At 40.8% G+C, this 27,849-nt stretch overlaps 1 pseudogene across 1 annotated transcript in view; it reads left to right on the forward strand.

Annotated features, from left to right (window-relative positions):
• The first annotated feature begins 5,099 nt into the window (after nucleotides 1-5,099).
• Nucleotides 5,100-27,849, forward strand: part of LOC307069814 (transmembrane 9 superfamily member 2-like) — a 92,662-nt pseudogene continuing 69,912 nt past the window's right edge. The window contains exons 1-5 of the transcript in view: nucleotides 5,100-5,288; nucleotides 10,334-10,401; nucleotides 11,534-11,627; nucleotides 15,027-15,104; nucleotides 18,503-18,631. The product of the transcript in view is annotated as a transmembrane 9 superfamily member 2-like (transcript). The remainder of the gene's footprint in view (nucleotides 5,289-10,333; nucleotides 10,402-11,533; nucleotides 11,628-15,026; nucleotides 15,105-18,502; nucleotides 18,632-27,849) is intronic.

The raw sequence follows: 27,849 nt of genomic DNA on the forward strand, positions 1-27,849 counted from the left end.
AGGCCCAGAATTGCCAAAGCAATCCTGAGGAAAAAGAACAAAGCAGGAGGCATAACTCTCCCAGACTTCAGACAATACTACAAAGCTACAGTAATCAAAACAGTGTGGTATTAGCACAAAAACAGACATATGGATCAATGGAACAGAATAGAGAGTGCAGAAATGAATCCACACACCTATGGTCAATTAATCTTTGACAAAGGAGGCAAGAATATACAATGGAGAAAAGACAGTCTCTTCAGCAATGTTGGGAAAGCTGGACAGCCACATGTAAATCAATGGAGTTAGAATACACCCTCACACCACACACAAAAATAAACTCAAAATGGCTTAAAGACTTAAATATAAGACATGACACCATAAAACTCCTAGAAGAGAACATAGGTAAAACATTCTTTGACATAAGTTGTACCAATGTTTTCTTAGGTCCATCTCCCATGGCAAATATTCTCTGATATAAATTGTACCAATGCTTTCTTAGGTCAGTTTCCAAAGGCAATAGAAATAAAAGCAAAAATAAACCAATAGGACCTAATCAAACTTTAAGCTTTTGCACAGCAAAGAAAACCATAAACAAAACCAAAAGGCAACCTACGGACTGGGGGAAGATATTTGCAAATGATGCAACCAACAAGGGCTTAATTTCCAAAATATATAAACAGCTCATAGAACTCAATAACAAAAAAACCAAACAATCCAAACAAAAAATGGGCAGAAGGCCTAATTAGACATTCTCCAAAGAAGACATACAGATGGCCAACAGGCATATGAAAAGATGCTCCACATCACTAATTTTTAGAGAAATGCAAATCAAAACTACAATGAGACTACACGTCACACTGGTCAGAATGGCCATCATTAAAAAGTTGACAAATAACAAGTGCTGGAGAGGGTGTGGAGAAAAGGGAACCCTCTTACACTGTTGGTGGGAATGTAAGTTGGTACAGCCAATATGGAGGACAACATGGAGGTTCCTCAAAAAACTAAAATTAGAATTAGAGTTCTGTCCAGATATATGCCCAGGAGTGGGGTTGCTGGATCATATAGCAACTCTAATTCGAAAAGATACATGCACCCCAATGCACTATTTATAATAGCCAAGACATGGAAGCAACCTAAATGTCCATCAACAGATGAATGGATAAAGAAGATGTGGCACATATATACAATGGAATATTACTCAGCCATAAAAAAGAACAAAATAATTCCATTTGCAGCAACATGGATGAGCCTAGAGATTATCATACTAAGTGAAGTGAGTCAGAAAGAGAAAGACAAATACCGTATGATATCACTTATATGTGGAATCTAAAATATGACACAAATGCAGTTATTTATGAAACAGAAACAGACTCACAGACATACAGAACAGAGTTGTGGTTGTGAAGGGGGAGGGGGGGTGGGAGAGGGATGTATTGGAAGTTTGGGATTAGCAGATGCAAACTATTACATATAGAATGACTTTATAAACAGCAAGGTCCTACTGTATAACACAGGGAACTATATTCAATATCCTGTAGTAAACCATACTTGAAAAGAATATCTATCTATCTATCTGTCTATCTATATCTATCTATCTATCTATCTATCTATCTATCTATCTATCTATCTATCTATCTATGAATCACTTTGCTGAACACCAGAAACTAACACAACATTGTAAATCAACTGTACTTCAATAAAAAATTATAAAAGAAATTAATTTCTTTGAATTTTCTATTTTAAAAGCCTTACAAATTTGCATTCTACACCACAGTGTAGTCCTGCTTATTTTGTTACTGCTTTTTTTACACAGCAACCAGCCAAGTGGGGTTTATTCAGTAAATACAAGCCTGATTCAATATTTTAAAATCAATGTAATGCATCATGTCAATAATCTTATGAAGAAACACAAAATTGCATCAATTGATGCCAAAAAATTGGATAAAATTCAATAACCAGTCATGATAAAAATTTTCAGCACACTGGGAGAGAAGGGAACTTCGTTAACCTGATAAAGGGCAGGTACAAAAAGCCTATAGTTAATATCATGCTTAATGGTGAAAGACTGAATGCTTTCCCCCTAAGATGGAGAGCAAGGCAAGGATGTCCATTCTCATCACTTCTATTCAACATTGTATTGGAAATCCTGGCCAATAGAAATAGAAAGGTCCCTGTTTGCATACAAGATGAGAAGGTGTACAGGGCTGGCTGGAGATGGCAGGCAGGCCTTACTCGTCTGTAAGACGTGGTCAAATTGGCTCATGGTGGGAGGGGAGGCTTTGGTGTTGGGGAAAACCGGGCCTGCCTAGAGGATTACTCCCACAAGGCTGCTCTGGGGCTTCTGCATCTTCTAGGGTGGTGGCGAAGCAGAAACAAACTCTTAGAGCCCCTGTAGCGCAGAGAATATGCTGTATCTCTGGGACCAGCAGTGGGCCGGAGCGGGTGATAATCACACACTGATGACACCAGGAGGGCTGTATCTTGTTGCTGACAATGGGGACGTAGCCTTTGGTGATGCTTTACTTCTTGAGGTTAACAGAAAACAGCCCCTGCAGGGAGCTTTAATGGAAGACCTCAACGGCACTACTGGAGTTGTAGAGGATGAGGATGGTGATATGCTGACCACTGCTCTTTCCTGCTTCTCAAAATCTCTCTGGAGAGTGCGGGGAGGGGCGGGGGCAGGCATCCTGCTGGTGATGTGGGTGGCACACCTCCTCCAGGGAGTGCCCAGAACCCGCCCCCTCGCTTAGCAGGATCCTGCAGGCGCTTGGCAGTCTGCCCAGTCCCGAAGCAGTTTACGCCTGCTGGGTCCTAGCACGTCTTCTAGATGTTCGGGCCCAGGCCTGAAAGACTGGAGGAGCATCCCGTTTATTTTCATTTATACTCTTTTTCATCCAAAGGCAGGCCGGAGAGAGGTGGTCACGCAGTGGTGAAACACAAAACTTTTATTCGAGCTGTGGTTACTTCCAACCATGACCATTCTCTCGCTTACTAGCTCCCTTCTTCTGGTCCTCTTCTCAAAAGTGGTGCCCCTTCTGATCATGTTATCCTGTTTTCCAAATCTTTACAGGGATGTCTCCAGCTCTTTTGGTCAAGTTCAATCTTTTTTAAAATAAATTTATTTATTGAATTTATTTATTTTTGGCTGCGTTGGGTCTTCGTTGCTGCACGCGGGCTTTCTCTAGTTGCCACAAGTGGGGGCTACTCTTCCTTGCGGTGCGCAGGCTTCTTATTCCAGTGGCTTCTCTTGTTGTGAACACGGGCCCTAGGTGCGCGGGCTTCAGTAGTTGTGGCACGCAGGCTCAGTAGTTGTGGCTCACGGGCTCTAGAGCACAGGCTCAGTAGTTGTGGCATACAGGCTTCGTTTCTCCGCGGCAAGTGGGATCTTCCAGGACCAGGGCTTGAACCTGTGTCCCCTGCATTGGCAGGCGGATTCTTAACCACTGCGCCACCAGGGAAGCCCCCATGTTCAATGTTTTTACTAACAACTCCCCTAATTCTGATGTTGGTACATTTTCTCCATTCCTTTGTCCTACAACTTTTTCTACCCCTCTAATCCAGGAGTTAACTCGCTAAATTTCGACCTGCCTTTGCTATTGGCCAGTTAGCTGCCTTTGTTCTGTCTTGAATTGCCCCCCTGCCAATCAGCAGAAGATGCAGACCTTTTGGAGCCAGGGAACTTGCACAGAAAGGCCCTTGGGGAGGCGCACACGTCTCAGCATAAACAAATGACCTCTTGTTCTCCAAAGCTCTTGAGACACAAGGAGGAAAAATAATACGCTCTTCTACTATCTTTGTCCTATGATACCTACAATACTTTCTAGTTCCAAATACAGGCACTTTGCATTATAAGACAGCACAAGGAGCAGAAGGTAAGGGCGACAAGGATTCTTACGGAGGTCGCAAAATAAGATCCCTGCTGCTTAGAGAAAGAAAACTTTAAGAATCTTAAGAGCAACCCCCTTTCTTCCCCTCTCTCTTCTTCAGTTTTTTTCCCTTTCTTCCCCCTTCCCCAGACCTGCTCTGTCCAACGGAAATATATCTAGAGCCATATATGTAATTTAAAATGTTCTAGTAGCCACACACAAAAAATAGAGGGAGGGATAAATTAGGAATTTGGGATTAAAAGATGCACACTTATTATAAAATAGATAAACAACAAGGACCTACTGTATAGCACAGGGAACTATATTCAATATCTTATAATAACCTATAATGGAAAAGAATCTGAAAAAGAATAGCTATATACACATATGTATAACTGAATCACTGTCTTGTACACCTGAAACTAACACAACATTGTAAATCAACTATACTTCAATAAAAAAATTAAGCCACAAAAAAGAAACAGGTGGAATTAATTTTAATGTTTTATTTAATGCAAGAGACTCCAAATATTGTCATTTCAACGTGTAATCAGTATGAAGTTGGAGAGGTTTTGCATTCTTTTTACCGTGCAAATTCTTTGAAACCTGGTGTACAATGTACACTTACAGACATCAGTTTCGTACTTGCTGCATTTCAAGCGCCGAATAACCACCACACTGGGCAGCAAGGCCCAGGAATTCCCCTCCGCCCACCCCGGCAGCAAGAACTGAAGATGGCGGGGCGGTAACCCTGCTATTGGTACTAAGAGAAGCAAAATCAGGAGGACGCGAGACTCTGTGATGCTGGGAAGTTGAAACCTCTCAGGCTGCTTCCCCCCTCACCCCCCGCCCCCCCCCCCCCCCCCACCCCCGGACACCGCGAGGCAGCTCTGAAGGCTGCGCGCGAGGAACCGCCAGAACCGCGGGAAAGGGCTAGGCTGGGGATGCTGGGAGGACGAGGAAGGAGGTGGGGGGTAGGGAGGAGGGGTGAGGGGCGGTGGAAGGCGCGGCGGGGACCCGCACGCATGCGTGCTCCGCGCGTTCATAAAGCCAGCCAGGCCGTCTAGCAACCGGTCTCCAGGCCAATGTCTCGCCCGAACAAGTAGCCTTCCCTGGAGTTCTAGTCCCACCAGCCGGTCTCGGCTCTTCCCTGTCCGTCCACGGTTCTTCCTTATCATTTCCGCTTCTCCCCTCCACTGGTTCCGATCTCGCCCATGGTGTGTGTCCTCAAGCGCTGAACCGGCTCCTAGAATGTGTACTCGTGGTTTCCGCCTGGGAACCAACCTCTGTCGCCTGTGGCCCACCCTCCCCGGGCTCAGGTGGCTGCTGGGGCTGGGGCTGCTCCCGGGGTTTAAGGCCGCCCGCTGCGCGGCTTTTTATTTTCCCGCGTTGGCTCCGGTCAACTTCTGCGAGGCAGACCGAGAGACTGCTACCTGCAAGGTGAGGACTAGAGGGAGGAAGTGAGATGTGAGGGGAGGCTTCGGGTTGCGGTAGGGGGCACACCGGGGCCGACCAGTGCTGGGAGCTCTCAGACTCTGACCCGGAATGCCAAAGCCCCCTCTGTGGGTGTGTTTCAGGGTCTCAATCGCTGAGCCTCGCACTTGGCGGATCCGGACCTCTCTTTTTCCCTGATCCTCTTTCCCTCCCTCTTGGCTCCTCCCCCTTCGTCTCTTTTCCTCTAACTCCCTCTCAGCTTCTCCTCCGCCCACCTCACAGCTCCTCCTTTTACACTTTTCTCTCCGCTTCTTGCCCGCGGTCTCGGGCTTCTTCCTTTCCACTCCCTCTTGACTCCGCCCCCCCTTCCCCTCTTCCCTCTAGGCTCCGCCCTTCCTCTCGGCCCCGCCCCCTTCCCTTATCTTGGTGCCTCTAGTTCCTGCTCGTGCTCTGTCCCGCCTACTCCCTCTCAGCCACTCCCCTTCCCCTTGGTTCCTACCTCTCCCCCCTTCCAATTGGCTGCTCCTGCACCTCTCTCTTAACTCCTCCTCCATCATAACTCCTCCCCTCCCCCTCCCGCTCGGGGGTTCCTTCCTCACCTACTCTGTGTCCTCTCCCTCTTTCCCACTTCCCCTCCCTACTCTCCCCCTTATACTGAATATAATCTGCCTTTCAAGATTCACACAGTCACTAGGTCTTCCTTAGATATAGTCCCACCATGTTTCTGTCACCCCTCACTCCTGTGGTCACACACTTTTACCTCCTTAATTCTTGTTAATTCACGTTGGTTTCTCCTGGGCCCTCTCCGCAAACAGCAAGATAATATTGTTTACCTCTCAGACTTGTGAGAATAAAATGAGACAACGTATGAAAAGCACTGACAAAAACACCTGGCACCTGGTAAGCCTTAAATAAATGGTAACCATTATCATTATGAGTTTTCTCTAGCCAGAGATTTCTGGCACAATTCATCTTCCGCATGTCCACCAAACCCCAATAATTTTTTGACTCCCTTCCTTGGCAGTCTTGTTTTTGTAACTGTAAACTCACTCTAAAAATTTTTTTTGCAAGTGATCAATTCAAAAAGTATTAATGAATTGTAAGACTTATTTTCTGACCTCAGGTTACCCAGTCGAGTGTGTGGGGTAATGTTCTCTTAGAAGGAACCACACAGGCATTACAGAGTTGAGAACAGTGCGAGGTGTGGTTTGACTATAGACTTAGCCAAGTTGAAAGCTGGGGTTTTTAGAGGCCAGTTCTAGGTGCAGCAAACTTGCTCTTAATTCTGGAGCTTGCCTTTTCCTGTGAGAAGTATTGATGGTGGTGTTTTGAGCCATCATCTTGTGAAACACGTGTAACTAAGAAATAGCATGTAAAAATTACTTTACACCTGCCTTTTCTCTGACTGGTAATACCTACTACTGGCTCTTTATTTCAGCAGGCTTCCTAGCAAAGAAATATAATCTTTAACGAATTTTCTTTCTTCCTTCCTTCGTTGCGTCTTCGTTGCTGCATGCGAACTTTCTCTAGTTGCAGCAAGCGGGGGCTACTCTTCCTTGCGGTGCGCGGGCTTCTCATTGTGGTGGCTTCTCTTTGTTGCGGAGCACGGGCTCTAGGTGCGTGGGCTCAGTAATTGTGGCACATGGGTTCAGTAGTTGTGGCTCGTGGGCTCTAGAGCACAGGCTCAGTAGTTGTGGCACACGGGCTTAGTTCCTCCACAGCATGTGGGATCTTCCCGGGCCAGGGCTCGAACCCGTGTCCCCTGCATTGGCAGGCGGATTCTTAACCACTGTGCCACCAGGGAAGTCCCAAGTTGAACATTTAAAAAATTGATTTGTGGAAACTCTTAAATAAGGAAACTAGTTCCTTGTCTGTGGCATCCTTTTTCCAAGTTTGTCAGTTGTCTTTGGTTTTGCTTATTTTTTTTTCTTTTGTCGTTTAGAAAAATTGGCTTTTATTCTATTTTTCAAATTTTTTATGACTTCTGAGTTTTGTGCCCTATTTGAGAGGTCTTTACCACACCAGCCAAGATTATAAAATAATTCTCCTATGGTTTCTTTTTTTTTTTTTTTTTTTTTTGCGGTACGCGGGCCTCTCACTGTTGCGGCCTCTCCCGTTTCGGAGCACAGGCTCCGGACGCACAGGCTCAGCGGCCATGGCTCACAGGCCCAGCTGCTCCGCGGCATGTGGGATCTTCCTGGACCAGGGCACGAACCTGTGTACCCTGCATCGGCAGGCAGACTCTCAACCACTGCGCCACCAGGGAAGCCCTCCTATGGTTTCTTATATTACTTGTATGGTTTTAATTTTAACATTTAAATAAGATTAACATTTTCTGGTGTAATATATGAGAGGAGCCCTCTTAATTTTTTTTTCAGATTGGTGACCAGTTGTCTTAACACCATTTATTGATTAATCTATCTTTTTTCCACTTGATTTGAGAAACTATCAAGGTTCTTATAAATATAGTAAGCTCCAAATATGCATTTTATTTATTTATATTTATTTTTGGCTGCATTGGGTCTTCGTTGCTGTGCATGGGCTTTCTCTAGTTGTGGCGAGCAGGGGCTACTCTTTGTTGTGGTGCATGGACTTCTCATTGCAGTGGCTTCTCTTGTTGCAGAGCATGGGCTCTAGGCACGCGGGCTTCAGTAGTTGTGGCTCGCGGGCTCTAGAGCGCAGGCTCAGTAGTTGTGGCCCACGGGATTAGTTGCTCCATGGCACATGGGATCTTCCCAGACCAGGGCTTGAACCCATGTCTCCTGCAGTGGCAGGCAGATTCTTAACCACTGTGCCACCAGGGAAGTCCCGCATTTTAAAATATAGTTGAAATCTTATGTACTTTGTCAGTTTGGGGACTCTAGATGAGAACTATTATCTTTAATTATCTGCTGTCCTTTAGAAACCTTTGCCTATTCACCTTTATAAAACTGTAACTCATATATGTTGCTATTTCTAAATTTCTGATTAAATTTCACTAAGTGTAGATACAATTCTCTTGTTTACAGAGTTATAGTAAGGTTATTTACATGTGTTCCCAAGTGTGATAACTTTCCATGTCCTTGTCTTTAAAAAAGAAAAATCTAACCACATGGTATAGATGATAGCAGATGTTCAATCTTTTAAAAAGCATCATATGAAATTTTGAAAAAGAATAAAGGATTACCCAAGTTCTGCTGTTTTAGTGATTTAAAAAATCCTGTCTGGTAAATTATCAAGAGACAGCTGAGATCCAGGGAAGTAAGCAAAAGCGTCCTGTGAAGAGCCAGAAGAGATGTTATAGTGTTCATGAACTAACTTCATGCTCTCAGACTGTCTTTTTGACATAGGCTTTTTTTCTGGCCTTGCTGTGCGGCATGCAGGACCTTAGTTCTCTGACCAGGGATGGAACCAAGGGCTCCAGCAGTGAGAGCACTGAGTCCTAACCACTGGACCACCAGGGAATTCCCTCCATTTAAAGTTATTATAGGACTTCCCTGGTGTCGCAGTGGTTAAGAATCCGCCTGCCAATGCAGGGGATATGGGTTCGAGCCCTGGTCCGGGAAGATCCCACAGGCCGTGGAGCAGCTAAACCCATGTGCCACAACTACTGAGCCTGCGCTCTAGAGCCCACAAGCCACAACTTCTGAGCCAACGTGCCACAACTACTGAAGCCCGCACGCCTAGAGCCCATGCTTCGCAACAAGAGAAGCCACTGCAATGAGAAGCCTGCGCACCACAATGATGAGTAGCCTCCGCTCGCTGCAGCTAGAGAAAGCCCACACGCAGCAAGGAAGACCCAACGCAGCCAAAAATAAAACATAAATAAATAAATAAATTTTTTAAAGTTATAAAATATTGGTTATATTCCCTGTGCTGTATGATATATCCTTGCAGCTTATTTCTTTTATACACAGTAGTTTGTATCTGTTAATTCCCTACCCCTATCTTGCCCTTCTCCACTTTCCTCTCCCCAGTGGTAACTACTAGTTTGTTCTCTATATCTGTGAGTCTGTTTCTGTTTTGTTATATTCATTCATCTTATTTTTTAGATTCCACATATAAGTGATATCATACAGTATTTGTCTTTTTCTGTCTAACTTATTTTACGAAGCGTAATACCCTTCAGGTCCATCCATGGTGTTGCAAATGGCAAAATTTCATTCTTTTTTATGTCCTTTTTCACATAGTTTTAACAAATCTGATCATTTATTACACAAATTGAGGGCTTACCCTATAGCAGATTAGGGGGAAAAAAAGAAGGGAGAAAAGGCATGACAGCTGACAGCCAAAATGAAAGAGAAACTCTTTACAAAAAGAAAGGAAACTCTTTACAAACAAGTTTATGTTCTTTGGTAGGGGTGGAGGGGTGTGGGTAGCAGGGGTGTAAATAGTTATCTCTTGCCATTCAGTTTTGGGGCAAATAGCTGTTCTCATCTCATTTGATACTGGAGATGTCACAGAGTCAAAGCAGGTGCAATGATTGATGCTCAAAATGACCCTGAGTCATCAAGGAAGGTTAAATTGTGATCATAATGTTTTGTTTAAGATAGGAAAGAGTGAAGTGTATTTTAGAATAATTCTTATAAAAATGGTTACAATAATGCAAGAAAAGCACTTATGCAGGTAGCTTTAATTATTTCAAGTTCTTAACTTGAGTTCCATGGACCCTAGGGGCCCTATGAAGCCTCTTAAAGCTGAACAGGGAATTTGGTGAATATGTGTGCTTTTCTGGGGCAAGGAGCCATGGCTTTCATCCTATTCTCAAAGGGTTCTATAATTTAAAAAGGTTAAGAATGGCTGAGGTATCTGAAAAATTTATGTATTCAAAGACCCCGATGATGCCAGATAAATGAAATGTTATGAATTTATAGCTATACTGTTTTAAAAATTTATAACTGTACTGTGTTATAAATTTATAACACTGTGCTAAGTTATAAATTTATAACTATACAGTTATAAATTGATGGGAGCAATAGACCCAATTACCTTTCACTTACTTCATTATGTATTTTGCAAGTGCTACCTTATATTACTTTGTATAAGTAATGATTTTTTTTCCCTTCTTGTAGTCATCAGTAGCACTATTTGTAAATAGACTGGACTCAGTGGAATCTGTGCTACCTTATGAGTATAATACGTAAGTTGTAAGTATTATAATTATATCCAATATAATTGATATAATTGTGATTAATTTATATCATAATTATGATATAATTGTGTTAAAATGTGCCTTAAGTTTTTAAAGTTAGTGAACGAAAGCCCTGAATATATTAAGAAATGTAGTGGTAATTTTATAATAAACGTAACAGAAAAAAGGATTAGAGTAGAGAGCTTTCAATGTGAGACAAGTGCTTAAAAAATTAGGAAGTTGCCATACTTGATTTTTCTTTCTAAGAAAGGAAAATTATAAATTTACTACACTTTGAACTTGAAAAAATATCTTTGCAGAGTTGTATCTTATTTCTAAAATATCAAATACTAAGGTAGGTTTATACTAAGGTTTTTAATGGATGAAGGTGCTTAGTTTAGTAGTGAGTAGTTGTTATAAGATTCAGTATGATCATTCATTTGAGAATAACAACAAATGATGTACTTAGAAAAAATGATTGTAGTTCCCTTTGGTATTACTTTATTTCTACTAATTAAGCAGAAATAAAATCAGGTCTGATTTTCATTAAAATACCAGGTGTAAATGTAGGGTGTTAGTATGAGAATTTAAAATATTACAGAGGCCTACCATTTATTTTACCTTCTACCTAAGCCATTTTACATTCAAATGTACTTAAAGGTAATTGTAATTCTTTTCAACTAGTAACTATTTGATTTGTGAGTATGTGGGAATGTGTTTGGGGCTGTTTGTTTTTTAATTCCCCTTTGATCAGAACTGATAATTACAGTTTCTAAATGTCCCAGGTTAGAATCAGTACAGACTTTAAGCCATTGTTTCCTTATTTGTGCTTATATGTAATTTGAAGTTTAATCCTAAATATAGTGTTGTTTTCTTTTTGATTGTGATTACCTGCGTTACAAAAGTCAAGAGCAGTACCATGAGCATTTTAAATAATGAATTCATAATTATCAGAGGTTAAACAGTTTAAAGAGGAACATATAATGAGGTCTATAAATCATAAATAGAAAGATTCTGGGTCATATTTTTAGAAGAATCTACTATTAAAAGTGGAGAGGCTAGATAAATTATAAGGACTGATTTCTTTGCTGATTTTTTTTTTTACCTTACTTGAACCTCTCTCTCTCTCTCTTTTTTTTTTTTTTGACTTCTGTCAAGACTCTGGAAAGAAAAGCCCTTCTGAAAATCTTGGACAAGTACTATTTGGAGAACGAATAACATCATCTCCTTATGAGGTTATTCAGTTGATCTTATTTTAAATCTTATTTAAAAATGAATCTTCTCAAAATTGACTACATATACAGCCATCCCTCGGTATCCATGGGGGATTGGTTCCAGGACTCACTGCAGATACCAAAATCCACATATGCTCAAGCCCATAGTCAGCCCTCCACATAGGCAGGTTCCACATCTGCAGATTCAACCAACCACGGATCGTGTATTAAATTTTACGTTTGCCATCCACGGTTGGTTGAATCTGTGGATGTGGAACCCATGGAATCAGAGTGCCCACTGTATATTTATTGAAAAAATCTGCATGTAAGTGAACCCGGATAGTTCAAACTTGTGTTGTTCAAGGGTCAACCATAATCGCACCAGAGTCTTTGCTCTAAAAGGAGGTAAAGAAAAAGGAAAGGAGGTAGAATCTGGCATTGCCAGAAGAATACATTAATACAGTTGGCCCTCCAAATCCAAGGGTTCCACATCTGAAGATTCAACCAACCAGGAATCGAAAATATTTGGGGAAAAAAATTCCAGAAAGTTCCCAAAAGCAAAACTAGAATTTACATAGCGTTTACATTGTGTATTAAGTATTATAAGTAATGTAGAGATGGTTTGAAGTACAGCTGACCCTTGAACAACACAGGTTTGAACTGTGTGGGTCTACTTATACCCCGATTTTTTTTTCAGTGTATGATCTGTGGTTGGCTGAATCCCTGGATGTGGAACCCTGATTCAGAGGAACCATCTATGTAGAGGGCCAACTATAAGTTACAGGTAGATTTTCAACATCAGGGAGGGTTGGACCCCTAACCTCTGCATTGTTCAAGGGTCAACTGTATAGGGGAGGATGTGTGTAGGTTATATGCATATACTCCACCATTTTATATGAGGGACTTGAGCAGTGGTGGATTTTGGTATCTGTGGATTTTGATATCCTTGGGAGTTCTAGAACCAATACTCCACTGATACTGAGGGATGACTCTATATGCTCTTTAAGCTATCTGCAGTAGTTGGTGGTTCCACACAAAGGTTTTGCCTTTCAAGTTTTATTTTTGCTTCATAAAGAAAAAAAGTTCAATTTTTTGTTCTTGCATATTTTGGGTAGGGTGATATAAGTAGATGTAATTGGACTCTCAGTGTCTATTGATATTGCCCTTGATATCTTAATAGATATGGGGATAGAGTGAGGATGTTTTCAAGAGCAGTCATGGTTATGAAGGCACTAACTTTTTTCTTCTTTTTTCTCAACTTCATTGAAGTATAACTGAAGTACAATAAACTACACATATTGAAAGTGTATAATTTGATCAATTTTAGTATAGGTGAAACCATCAGACGTTCGCTTGTTTTACAAGTTTTTATTTTGAAATAATTACAGATTCACAGGAAGCTACAAAAAAATGAACAGGGAGGTCTTGTATACCCTTTACCCAGATTTGCCCAATGGTAACATCTTGCATGACTATAGTACAATAGCAAAACCAGGGAATTGATGTTGGACAATGCACAGACCTTTTTCAGATTTCACTAGTTTTACATGTACTCTTGTGTGTGTGTGTGTATGTGTGTGTGTGTGTGCATGTGTGTGTGAGATGCAGATTTGTGTACACACCAGCACAGTCAATACACAGCATAGTTCCATCAGCACAAGGCTCCCTCATGCTGCCCATTTTCTGTTCTTTTTCTATTTAGTTTTCAAAATTCTTCGTATATTCTGAAAATAGTTATGATTCCTTTATTGCAACAGTATTTTGCAAATAGTTTCTCCCAGTCTGTGGCTTGTGTTTTCGTCTTCTTTTTTTTTTTTGACAGTTTTGCTTTATTTATTTATTTATTTATGGCTGTGTTGGGTCTTCGTTTCTGTGCGAGGGCTTTCTCTAGTTGCGGCAAGCGGGGGCCACTCTTCATCACGGTGCGCGGGCCTCTCACTGTCGCGGCCTGTCTTGTTGCGGAGCACAGGCTCCAGACGTGCAGGCTCAGTAGCCGTGGCCCACGGGCCCAGTCGCTCTGCGGCATGTGGGATCTTCCCGGACCAGGACTCAAACCCGTGTCCCCTGCATTGGCAGGCAGACTCTCAACCACCGCGCCACCAGGGAAGCCCCTCGTCTTCTTTATAGGGTCTTTCACAAAGCAAATGTTTTAAATTTTATGTGGTCCAGTAATCAAGTTTTCCTTTTATGCATCATGCTTCTGGTGTCAAGTCTAAGAAGACTTTGCATAGCCTAAGGTCCTGAAGACTTTCTTCTAAAAGTTTTATAATTTGACTTTATATATTTAAGTCTGATCCATTTCGAGTTATTTTTTGTATAAGGTGTGAGGTCTGGGTTGAAATTCTTTTTTTTTTTTTTTTGCCTGTAGGTATGCAATTGCTTCAGTACCATTTGATGGAAAGACCTTTTCAGCAATTTCAGTTCTTCCTTTTTGCACCTTTGTGAAAAAATCACTTGGGCCTAGTTGTGTAGGTCTATTTCTGGGTTCTCTATTGATGTGTTCCATTGGTCTGTGTGTCAGGCATTTGCTTTTCGATGATTAAAGTTGCACACAATTCCCCTGTGGAGTACCATTGTCCTAAGAGAAAAGTGCACCTTTTCAAGAAATGCTATCCTTTGGTTGGAAGAAACATGACAGTTTAGTTCAGTTGCCAATAAGGAATTTTCGGGTTAATATTTGTATGATTTCAGGATATGAAGTGTTAAATTTCATTGTTTATTCTTGCTTAATGTTTTCTGATGAACCACAATGGCACTTCATCTTGATAATCTCCTGTAACTAGACTTTGTAAACAAGAGGTTTCATATTAAAAGTATCAAATATTTTATTATCACTTTTTTTGGTAACAGCTTTATTGAGAGATCATTCACATACCAAATAATTCACCCACTCATAAGTGTCCAATTCAGTGCTTTTTAGTATACTCATGGAGTTGTGTAACCATCACTATAACCAATTTTATTACCAGTTTTTAGTGAAGGGTTGTAGATCAGGGTAGTTTTTATAAAGCTGCAGTGGATTTTATTTATTTATTTATTGGCTGCACTGTGAGGCTTGTGGGATCTTAGTTCCCCAACCAGGGATAGAACCTGCGTCCCCTGCGGTGGAAGCATGAAGTACTAACCACTGGACTGCTAGGGAATTCCTGCTACAATGGATTTATACCCCACCTTTTATAATACTGAAGAAGGCAAATTCTTCTGTTTAGTGGTGAAAGCAGTGTGTGTGTATGTGTGTGTGTGTACACTGTAATCATTTTAGGTATGAACTGAAATGTAGAGGAGATAGTGCTGAGAATGATGGCATACTGAAGTCTCTGAAGAAAAGTTTTATTTGTAAGATAAAGTGCTTGTTTTGTGACATTTGATTTATACAATTTAGTCAAATCTCTTAATATTTTTAATTTTCTTTCTTAATAGTTTTCTTTTAACAAGACAGAAGCGTGTAAAAGTTTGTATAAAATCTTATGATACAGCAAATGAAAATCAGAAGAAAAAGCTGTCCTTCTTTGTCTCTTGTAATAGTCTTTATTTTAAAGTCTTTTTTTTTTTTTTTCTCTGCGGTACGCGGGCCTCTCACTGTTATGGCCTCTCCTGTTGCGGAGCACAGGCTCCGGACGCGCAGGCTCAGCAGCCATGGCTCACGGGCCTAGCAGCTCCGCGGCATGTGGGATCTTCTTGGACCGGGGCACGAACCCGTGTCCCCTGCATCGGCAGGCGGACTCTCAACAACTGTGCCACCAGGGAAGCCCTAAAGTCTATTTTGTCTGATATGAGAATCGCTACTCCAGCTTTCTTTTGATTTCCATTTGCATGGAATATCTTTTTCCATCTCCACACTTTCAGTCTGTATGTGTCCCTAGGTCTGAAGGGGGTCTCTTGTAGACAGCATATATACGGGTCTTGTTTTTGTATCCATTCAGCCAGTCTATGTCTTTTGGTTGGAGCATTTAATCCATTTACATTTAAGGTAATTATCGATATGTATGTTCCTATTACCATCTTCTTAATTGTTTTGGGTTTGTTATTGTAGGTCTTTTCTTTCTCTTGTGTTTCCTGCCTAGAGAAGTTCCTTTAGCATTTGTTGTAGAGCTGATTTGGTGGTGCTGAATTCTCTTAGCTTTTGCTTTTCTATAAGGTTTTTAATTTCTCCGTCAAATCTGAAAGAGATCTTTGCTAGGTAGAGTAATCTTGGTTGTAGGTTCTTCCCTTTCATCACTTTAAATATGTCCTGCCGCTCCCTTCTGGCTCGCAGAGTTTCTGCTGAAATATCAGCTGTTAACCTTATGGGGATTCCCTCGTATGTTATTTGTTGTTTTTCCCTTGCTGCTTTTAATATTTTTTCTTTGTATTTAATTTTTGATAGTTTAATTAATATGTGTCTTGGCATGTTTCTCCTTGGATTTATCCTGTATGGGACTCTCTGTGCTTCCTGGACTTGATTAACTATTTCCTTTCCCATATTAGGGAAGTTTTCCACTATAATCTCTTCAAATATTTTCTCAGACCCTTTCTTTATCTCTTCTTCTTCTGGGACCCCTATAGATCAATGGAACAGGACAGAAAGCCCAGAGATAAACCCACACACATATGGTCACCTTATCTTTGATAAAGGAGGCAAGAATATACAATGGCGAAAAGACAGCCTCTTCAATAAGTGGTGCTGGGAAAACTGGACAGCTACATGTAAAAGAATGAAATTAGAACACTCCCTAACACCATGCACAAAAATAAACTCAAAATGGATTAAAGACCTAAATGTAAGGCCAGACACTATAAAACTCTTAGAGGAAAACATAGGCAGAACACTCTATGACATAAATCACAGCAAGATCCATTTTTACCCACTTCTTAGAGAAACGGAAATAAAAACAAAAATAAACAAATGAGACCTAATGACACTTAAAAGCTTTTGCACAGCAAAGGAAACCATAAACAAGACGAAAATACAACCCTCAAAATGGGAGAAAATATTTGCAAATGAAGCAACTGACAAAGGATTAATCTCCAAAATTTACAACCAGCTCATGCAGCTCAATATCAAAAAACCAAACAACCCAATCCAAAAATGGGCAGAAGACCTAAATAGACATTTCTCCAAAGAAGATATACAGATTGCCAACAAACACATGAAAGGACGCTCAACATCACTAATCATTAGAGAAATGCAAATCAAAAGTACAATGAGGTATCACCTCACACCAGTCAGAATGTCCATCATCAAAAAATCTATAAACAATAAACGCTGGAGAGGGTGTGGAGAAAAGGGAACCCTCCTGCACTGTTGGTGGGAATGTAAATTGATACAGCCACTATGGAGAACAGTATGGAGGTTCCTTAAAAAACTAAAAATAGAAGTACCATACGACCCATCAGTCACACTCCTGGGCATATACCCTGAGAAAACCATAATTCAAAAAGAGTCATGGGGCTTCCCTGGTGGCACAGTGGTTGAGAGTCCGCGTGCCGATGCAGGGGACACGGGTTCATGCCCTGGTCCAGGAAGATCCCACATGCCGCGGAGCAGCTGGGCCCTTGAGCCATGGCCGCTGAGCCTGCGCATCCGGAGCCTGTGCCCCACAACGGGAGAGGCCACAAGAGTGAGAGGCCCATGTACCGCAAAAAACCCCCCCCAAAAAAACAAACAGACAAAAAAAGAGTCATGGACCACAGTTTTCATTGCAGCTTTATTTACAATAGCCAAGACATGGAAGCAACCTAAATGTCCATTGACAGATGAATGGATAAAGAAGATGTGGCTCATATATATAATGGAATATTACTCAGCCATAAAGGAAATGAAACTGAGTCATTTATAGTGAGGTGGATGGACCTAGAGTCTGTCATACAGAGTGAAGTAAGTCAGGAAGAGAAAAAAAATACCATATGCTAACACATATATATGGAATCTAAAAAAAAAAAAATGGTCATGAAGAACCTAGTGGCAGGACAGGAATAAAGACACAGACCTACTAGAGAATGGACTTGAGGTCATGGGGAGGGGGAAGGGTAAGCTGTGACAAAGTAAGAGAGTGGCATGGACATATATACACTACCAAACGTAAGGTAGATAGATAGTGGGAAGCATCCGCATAGCACAGGGAGATCAGGCCGGTGCTTTGTGATCACCAAGAGGGGTGGGATAGGGAGGGTGGGAGGGAGGGAGATGCAAGAGGGAAGCGATATGGGGATATATGTATACATATAGCTGATTCACTTTGTTATAAAGCAGAAACTAACTCACCGTTGTAAAGAAATTATACTCCAATAAAGGTGTTAAAAAAAAAACAAAAGAAAAAGGTGGATTTAAAAAAAAAAAAAAAAATTTATTTATTTATTTTTGACTGCTTTGTGTCTTTGTTGCTGCGCGCGGGCTTTCTCTAGTTGCGGCGAGGGGCTACTCTTTGTTGCAGTGTGCAGGCTTTTCATTGCTGTGGCTTCTCTTGTTGTGGAGCACAGCCTCTAGGCGTGCAGGCTAAAGTAGTTGTGGCTTGAGGGCTGTAGAGCGCAGGCTTAGTAGGTGTGGCGCAAGGGCTTTGTTGCTTTGCAGCATGTGGGATCTTCCTGGACCAGGGCTTGAACCTGTGTCCTCTGCATTGGCAGGTGGATTGTTAACCACTGCACCACCAGGGAAGCCCCAAAGCTGGATTTCTTGAAGAGAGGAATATAACTGAATTATCAACATCACTGTTGTGTTTGGCATCTGAAATCACATGACTTAATTTTTCACTTCCTTTCAGAAGTAGTTTTAATAACTTTAATATCTACTGAAATTGTATACTATTTTTTTGCGACTTGAGTTTGATTAAAAATCTGAACTTAAATGTAAGATGATGTTAGTATTGCTTGATTTGAAATGCTTTTTAAATCTTTTCCTTAAAAATATTTATATTTAGGATTATTGATAATATGCCAGTGATATGGTGTCGTGATATGGAAGATGGAAAAAGTACTGCACACCAGGATTTCCGATAGGATGTTTTATTACCCAATGTGGCATATCGAAAGATGCTTGCATTATCCATGTAAGTGTTGAGAACTTACTATAGAAATATAAGAATGTTGCTTCATTTACAATTTGCTTTCTATTTTAGTCACTTAACAAACATGAATGGGACACCTACCATCTTCTCGGTTTTGTGCTAGGTGTTGGGGATACAAAGACAAGTGGTCCCTGCCCTCTAGAAGTTCACAGTCCTATGTAGGGAGATAGACTTGTAAGCAAATCACTGTGATTGATAAAATGTTATATGCTAGGAGACTAAGGGGCAGTGAGGATATAATGGAGGGAATGAAAAAGTATTTGTCAGATGAATGGGTGGGTGAGCATTTCTAGTAGGGAAATCAGTGTGGTCCAAAGCTTGGAAGTCTGAAACAGCACACTGTGATTGGGCGACTGTGAATAGTCGAGTGTGTTTGTGGCATAAGATTTGCGGTTTGGGGGATGCAGGTAGAGATGAAGCTCAGAAGGGGGGTGGGGGAATTCCCTGGCGGTCCAGTGATTAGTACTCCATGGTTCCACTGCAGGGGGCCTGGGTTCAATTCCTGGTTGGGGAACTAAGATCCTGCATGCTGAGCCGCAGGGCCAGAAAAAAAAAGGGGGGGTGGCGGGTAGGCAGAAGCCAGATCACGGCAGGAGGTCCTGTATGCAATAGTAAGGAAAATAGCATTGAATGCCTGTTATGAGCCAGGAGCAATGTTATATCACTCTATATACAGTGACTAATTTAACCCTTAGAATAGCCCTGTTGCTAGAATCTACTACTGCTGTTTTACAGATAATGTAATTCAATCTCAGAGATGGTAAGGGACATGACTAGGGGCATACAGCTAGTAAGTGGCAGACATAGGACTCCAACTCAGATCTTTTTTATTTTATTTATTTATTTTTATTGAGGTATAGTTGCTTTACAATATTGTGACAGTTTCTGCTGTACAGCGAAGTGAATCAGCTATATGTATACATATATCCCTTTTTTTGGATTTCCTTCCCATTTAGGTTACCACAGAGCATTGAGTAGAGTTCCCTGTGCTATACAGTAGGTTCTCATTAGATATCTATTTTATACACAGTATCAATAGTGTATATATGTCAATCCCCATCTCCCAATTCATTCCACTGCCCCCTTTCCCCCTTGGTATCCATACGTTTGTTTGTTCTCTATGTCTGTGTCTTTATTTCTGCTTTACAAATAGGTTCATCTGTACCATTTTTCTCAATTCCACATATATGCGTTAATATACAATATTTGTTTTTCTCTTTCTGACTTACTTCACTCTTTATGGCACTCTCTAGGTCCATCCACCTCGCTAGAAATAACTCAATTTCGTTTCTTTTTTATGTCTGAGTAATATTCCATTGTATATATGTACCACATTTTCTTTATCCATTCATCTGTCAGTGGACATTTAGGTTGCTTCCATGTCCTGTCTATTGTAAATAGTGCTGCAGTGAACATTGGGGTGCATGTGTCTTTTTGAATACACCCAGTAGTGGGATTGCTGGGTCATGTGGTAGTTCTGTTTTTAGTTCTTTAAGGAACCTCTATACTGTTTTCCATAGTATAGTGGCTGTATCAGTTTACATTCCTACCAACTATGCAAGAGGGTTCCCTTTTCTCCACACCCTCTCCAGCATTTATTGTTTGTAGATTTTTTTGATGATGGCCATTCTGACCGGTGTGAGGTGATACCTCATTGTAGTTTTGATTTGCATCTCTCTGATAATTAGTGATGTTGAACATCTTTTAATATGCATCTTGGCCATCTGTATGTCTTCTTTGGAGAAATGTCTATTTAGGTCTTCTGCCCATTTGTGGATTGAGTTGTTTGTTTTTTTGATATTGAGCTGCAAGAGCTGTTTATATATTTTGGAGATGAATCCTTTGTCAGTTGCTTCATTTGCAAATATTTTCTCCCATTCGGAGGGTTGTCTTTTCGTGTTGTTTTTGGTTTCCTTTGCTATGCAAAAGCTTTTAAGTTTAATTAGGTCCCATTTGTTTATTTTTGTTTTTATTCTCATTACTATAGGAGGTGGGTCAGAAAAGATCTTGTTGTGATTTATGTCAGAGTGTTCTTCCTATGTTTTCCTCTAAGAGTTTTATAGTGTCTAGTTTTACATTTAGGTCTTTTTTTTTTTAACATTTAATTAATTAATTAATTTTATTTTTTGGCTGTGCTGTGTGTTAGTTGTGGCATGCGGGATCTTCATTGTGGGTATGTGGGATCTTTCGTTGTGGCGTGCAGGCTTCTCTCTAGTTGTGGCATGTGGGTTTTCTCTTCTCTAGCTGTGGTACATGGGCTCCAGGGCACATGGGCTCTGTAGTTTGTGGCACACGGGCTCTCTAGTTGAGGTGCATGAGCTCAGTAGCTGTGGCCCGGGGGCTAAGTTTCCCTGCGGCATGTGGGATCTTAGTTCCCCGACCAGGGATCGAACCCATGTCCCCTGCATTGTAAGGCAGATTCTTTACCACTGGACCACCAGGGGAGTCCCTACATTTAGGTCTTTAATCCATTTTGAGTTTGTTTTTGTGTATGGTGTTAGGGAGTGTCCTAATGTTATTCGTTTACATTTAGCTGCCCAGTTTTCCCAGTGCTACTTATTGAAGAGACTATCTTTTCTCCATTGTATATTCTTGCCTTCTTTGTCATAGATTAGGTGACCATAGGTGTGTGGGTTTATCTCTGGGCTTTCTATCTTGTTCCATTGATCTATATTTCTGTTTTTGTGCCAGTACCATACTGTCTTGATTATTGTAGCTTTGTAGTATAGTCTGAAGTCCGGGAGCCTGATTCCTCCAGCTCCGTTTTTCTTTCTCAAGATTACTTTGGCTGTTTGGGGTCTTTTGTGTTTCCATACAATTTATAAAATTTTTTGTTCTAATTCTGTGAAAATTGCCATTGGTAGTTTGATAGGGATTGCATTGAATCTGTAGATTGCTTTGGGTAGTATAGTCATTTTCACAATATTGATTCTTCCAATCCAAGAGTGGTATATCTCCCCATCTGTTTGTGTTGTCTTTGATTTCTTTCATTAGTATCTCATAGTTTTCTGCATACAGGTCTTTTGTCTCCTTAGGTAGGTTTGTTCCTAGGTATTTTATTCTTTTTGTTGCAATGGTAACTCAGATCTTTTTATCTTGGAAGTCCCAATCACACTGTTTTTGAAATCTGTCTTGTGGTTTTCAAACTGTTTTCTACTGGGCCCTAGGGTAATAGAAGTGTCTTGGGGCTGCCATGGAGGCTGAATGGGCATGGAAGTGCTCAACCAGGGCAGCATTGCTTATAATCTGTGTTACATGTGGAGACTTGACGTGGATCAGCAATGGGGATGAAGGGGGAGACTCGATGTGGTCAGCAGTGGGGATGTAGGGGAAGGGAGAGAGAGGAGCAGAGGATGCCTGCCAAGTTTCTGTTTTGGTGTCTAATTGGTGGTACCCTTCATTGTTTCTTTCCAGAGAAAAGGATAGTGCTTCTTGAATTTCAGTCATTCATGCACCACCTTGGTGATTTTTGCCACATCTGAGGCACCTGTATTATTATTTATCCGTCATTTATTTTTTTTGGCTGTGCCGCACAGCTTGCGGGATCTCAGTTCCCTGACCAGGGATTGAAACTGGGCCCTGGCAGGGAAAGCCCAGAATCCTAACCACTAGGCCACCAGGGAACTCCCTATTTATTCATAATTTAACTTAAATTTATTTAACAGGGAATTACAGAAATTACAGGCTTAGTGTACTACTTATATATTTTATTCATCTATTTTCAAGTAACTAGATTAAAAAGTAGAGTACAGATTGTTATTTCACCTACTACCTAAAATTATCTCTTATATCCCCAGTGATATGTATTTCTCACAATGGGAAACATTCACATAGGGAATGTGGGAGGAAAAGCAGCAAACAACTGCTTAATTGATAATTCTTTTAAAGTAAAGGAAAAGTGGCTGAAGACAGGAGTTAATGAGTAGGAGAAATTCGCATTAATATAGTCTGTGTTTGATACTCTATATGGACGTCTATATGGATTTTTTTTTTTTTTTGGCTGCACTTCCTGGCTTGCGGGATCTTAGTTCCCTGACCAGGGATTGAACCTGGGCCCTCGGCAGTGAAAGCACAGAGTCCTAACCACTGCACTGCCAAGGAATTCCCTGGAATGGTTCTTTGGAACCATTTAAAGACCACATCTTTGAAGGTCTGGGAAGAATAAATGGACCAATAGGATGAAAGAGCCCCAGTTGGCCAGAGTAGCAGTAACTTTTATCAACATTTGTGGGTTGCCACCCTAAGATTACCAAGGTTAAGTGAAACCAGCAGTTGTCTTTTGTCATCCCTTTTATATATAGAGGAATGCTTTCTTGAGAATTTTCTCATTCATTTTTATTTTAAGAATTTTTTTTTTTTGGCCACACTGCACCACACGTGGGATGTCAGTTCCCCAACCAGGGATTGAACCCATGCCCACTGTGGTGGAAGCATGGAGTCCTAACCACTGGACCGCCAGGGAAGTCCCTAAGGATATTTATTTTGGATAGATGTTGATGTCCTCCTCCTTCCCCCCTTTACAGGCAGACTTCCTTCCATTGCAAACTTAAAGCTGTAGGGAAGTTTCAGAAAAGTTGTTTATAGTGTTATAGTGTAATTGATCTTTTTTGCAGGAATAATTATATCAGCTATTCTCAAAGTGAGGTCTGGGACTCTCTGAGAACTTTTTTTTTTTTTTTTGCGGTATGCGGGCTTCTCACTGCTGTGGCCTCTCCTGTTGTGGAGCACAGGCTCCGGATGTGCAGGCTCAGCGGCCACGGCTCACGAGCCCAGCCGCTCCGTGGCATGTGGGATCTTCCCCGACCGGGGCACGAACCCGTGTCCCCTGCATCGGCAGGCGGACTCTCAACCACTGCGCCACCAGGGAAGCCTCTCTGAGAACTTTTCAGGGAGTCCGCCAGGTCAAAATTATTTCCATAATAATATTAAGATTTTTTTGCCTTCTTTACTCTCACTCGTTCATGAGTGTACCGTGGAATTTTCCAGAAGCTATGTGAAGTGTGATGATGTCATCACTCTAAAGGCTAATGGAATGTGTGCTTCTGTACACTTGTGTTTTAAAATTTTCTCATTTTAAGTTCTAATTTGGTCACTATGGGTAGACATAGCCCTCATAAACAAAAACTCTTTAGGGTTTTTCATAATTTTTAAGAGTAGGAGTCCTGAGATTAAAAAAGTTTGAGAACTGCTGAATTAGGTATTTAGAATCAAAGTGGCAAATATGGTTGTCTTATCAATAAAAAGTTTTAAATTCATTAAGTACGCTAGCATTGTACGAACACCACCACGATGATTACAAAAGTAATACCTGTTTGGGGACTTCCCTGGTGGTCTACTGGTTGGGGCTCTGAGCTTCCAGTGCAGGGGGCCCGGGTTCCATCCCTGGTCGGGGAACTAGGATCCCTGCATGCCGTGCATTGTGGACAAAAAAAAGGGGAAGAAAAGTAATACATGTTTGTAAACCCCTCATACAACACAGAGGTATAGAGTATGAAGTGACAGTCTTCATATAATCCTCCTCAGTTTTAATAGATTCTTTTTATGTATACGTAATTTCTTAATCTAAGTGAGATTGTAATATATATATTTTTGTAGTCTGCTTCTTTGTCTTTACTTAGAAGTTTGTAATGGACTTCTTTCCATGTTCATTTTGGATATTATGTACATATACACACATATATACAGAGAGAGGGAATACAAGAATGAGAAAATGATTATACTTTTTAATAGTTTCATAATATTCCATTATATGGATGGATCATAATTTTTTATCCATTCCATCATGATTAGCTGTTTTCAATTTTTGTTATTAACGATGCTGCAGTGAACATTCTTTTACCCCTATGAGTCTCATCTGTAAAATGGGAATAAGGATAGTATATATCACATAGGATTGTTGTGAGGATAAATAGGATAAGACTTGTAATGTTCTTGGAGCAGTGTCTGACACATAGTAGGCACTCAATAAATGATAGTTATTATTGTGCAAACCTCTGTGTACTCTTTTCTAATTATGATAAATTCATATAAGTGTAATTGCTGGGTCAAAGGATATGGACTTTAAAAAAAAACCTTTTCGTTGTAAAATACAGATACAGAAAACCATACAGAACAAATATGAAGTGTAATGAATTGTTATAAGGGGAACACCTTTGTAAACCCCAGCCAGATCAAGAAATAGAATTTGGCCAGCCACCCCAGAAGGTATCCATGTGTCCCTACCCAGTTACAACACTCTTCCTTCGCCTAAAATAACCACTATCCTAACTTTTACCCTAATCACTTCCTTGAGTTTCTTTTACGGTTTTGTCACCCAAGTCTACATCCCTAGACGCTATAGTTTAGACTTGATCATTTTATGTATCCCTTTTCAATGTTTTCTGTGAGCATTTTCAAATGCACAAACAGTTGAATGAATTATATAGTGGACACTCATAAACCCAGCACCTAGATTCTATAATTAGCATTTTCTGTGTCTGATTTATCACCTTTCTATCCATTTGTCCATTCCTTTATTATTCATCCAAACAATGGTGCATTTTCCTCTGTCCCTGATTCCTTCAAATTGGTAGATAGATCCAGCGGCTTGATTAGATTCAAGTTTGATCTCTTTGGCAAGATAAAGTAGTGATGTGTTCTTTCATCAGGAGGCACATGATATCACTAGAATGTGGCACATTTGTTACAATTGATGAATCTTCATTGATACACCATTATCACCCAACGTCCATAGTTTACATTAGGGTTCACTCTTGGTATTGTACATTTTATGGGTTTGGAAAAATGTATAATGACATGTATTCATTGTTATAATATCATACAGAGTAGTTTCACTGCCCTAAAAATCTTCTGTACTCTGCCTATTCATCCCCCTCCACCTGATGTCTTTTGTTTCTCTCTTTTACTATGATAAGTGGATCCATTAATTCCTTAGAGGTTGCTGAGGCTGAAGAAACAGGAGCTGCGGAGTGAGCATTCATCAACCAGGAAACAAAACCCTTTTCTCTTGCAGTGTCTATCCAGCGCCCTCTACTGACAAAGCTTCATTCAGTGTCAGGTTGCGAAGGAGAACTATTTAAAATATTGAAAGGGCCCAATAATTTTCACAGAGGTCAAAGAGCATGAATTTGGGGATGAGAGGCAATAAATCAATAACTGGCACACCTTACATGCATGTACTGATCAATACTCTGATGAAAGAGACCGCTTGCCTATCTCCAGAAATCTCTGTGCGGCTCTCCTCTCTCTGGTAATCTGCCCCACAAAATCTAGCCCCCTAGGCCTCTCTGGACCTTGAACTTTGTCTTCTCAACTGGGAGAGATTGCAGGGCTCTGCTTGGGTACCCTTTCCCTGCACCACAACCTGGAAATACTCTCTGGGAGGGAAGCGTGAGGCTTCCCTTTCTCTGGGTGATCACTCTTTTAATGTTCTTTGTTGTCCAAGGTCTGAAAACTGTTGTTTCATATATTTTACCCATTTGAAAAAGTTGTTTAAGGTGAAAGAGTAAATCTAGCCTCGTGTTATTCAATCATGTCTGGAGGAGGAAGTCCAGCTGTCTTGCTTTCTTTTTGCATACGTTTGCTTCGTGTAACTTTGCCTATCCTTTCATTTTTAACTTTTCAGAATCTCTTTTAGATGTGTCTCTTTTATACAACATGTTGTTGAGTTTTGCTTTGTGGTATCTTCTGAAAAATCTTTTCCTCTTAATAGGTGAGTCAAGCCCATTTACATGTATTGATATGACATTTGCTTTCAGTTCTGTTTTATTACATTTTCTTTACTATTTTGATATTTCACATTTTATTGATTCTAAGACTTATGTTTCCCCATATTTTAACATTTTTGAAATCAAGATGTGTCTTCCAGTTGATGGCATGTTAAAGGTTAATTGACAGTGTTTCTTTTTAGCAGCACATAAAATAATGATTTAAATTTTTTTAAAATTAATTAATTAATTTATTTATTTTTGACTACATTGGGTCTTCTTTGCTGTGTGCGGGCTTTCTCTAGTTGTGGTGAGCAGGGGCTACTCTTCGTTGCAGTGCGTGGGCTTCTCATTGTGGTGGCTTCTCTTGTTGCAGAGCATGGGCTCTAGGTGTGCGGGCTTCAGTAGTTGTGGCACGTGGGCTCAGTAGTTGTGGCTTGCGGGCTCTAGAGCGCAGGCTCAGTAGTTGTGGCACACGGGCTTAGTTGCTCCGTGGCATGTGGGATTTTCCCGGGCCAGGGCTGGAACCCGTGTCCCCTGCACTGGCAGGCAGATTCCTAACCACTGCGCCACCAGGGAAGTCCCTGTTTTGCTTTGTTTTTAATCCTGTTTGTAATTCCTTAAGTTTCCTGGATTGGTGCCTTTTATCAGTTCTATAATTCTCAGCCATGGTGAGATATTTTCTTTCCTTTTCAGACTCCAATTAAAGCTATGTTAAATGTTATTTTCTCCTCCGTGTCTCTCTTTTGCTTTTTTAAAAAATAAATTTATTTTATTTATAAAATAAATTTATTTAATAAATAAAATTTTAAAATAAATTTATTTTATTTATTTATTTTTGGCTGTGTTGGGTTTTCCTTGCTGGGCGTGGGCTTTCTCTAGTTGCGTTGAGCGGGGGCTGCTCTTCTTGCGGTGTGTGGGCTTCTCACTGCGGTGGCTTCTCTTGTTGTGGAGCACAGGCTCTAGGCCCGCGGGCTTCAGTAGTTCTGGCTCGTGGGCTCTAGAGCGCAGCCTCAGTAGTTGTGGCACACAGGCTTAGTTGCTCCGTGGCATGTGGGGTCTTCCTGGACTGAGGCTCGAACCCATGTCCCCTGCATTAGCAGGCAGATTCCTAACCACTGTGCCACCAGGAAAGCCCCTCCTCCATGTCTGTTAACTTCCTTTCTGTATTTTCCACTTTTTTCCTGTGCTATGTTCTTCTGGTCTATCTTCTAGTCTATAAATTCTCTTTTCACTTGTTACTTTTCTTAAGAGAAGAGAATTTCAGTAATCATCTTTTCATTTCTACAAGTTTTGTTCTTCAGATCTGCTAGGTCATTATTTTGTACTTGTCTATTTCATGCACATGCTTTCACACTTGTATTTGATGTCTTTAAAATATATTAAATTTGGTTAATTTTAAATCTGCTTGTGATCATTTCTGGATCTGAACTCTTTACAAGTTTGTTTCTGCTGATTCTTGCTCATAATTCCTTTTTTCCTTGTATGCTTCAT

This window comes from Hyperoodon ampullatus (genome assembly GCF_949752795.1).
Source record: "Hyperoodon ampullatus genome assembly, chromosome: X".
NCBI classification, from domain to species: domain Eukaryota; kingdom Metazoa; phylum Chordata; class Mammalia; order Artiodactyla; family Ziphiidae; genus Hyperoodon; species Hyperoodon ampullatus.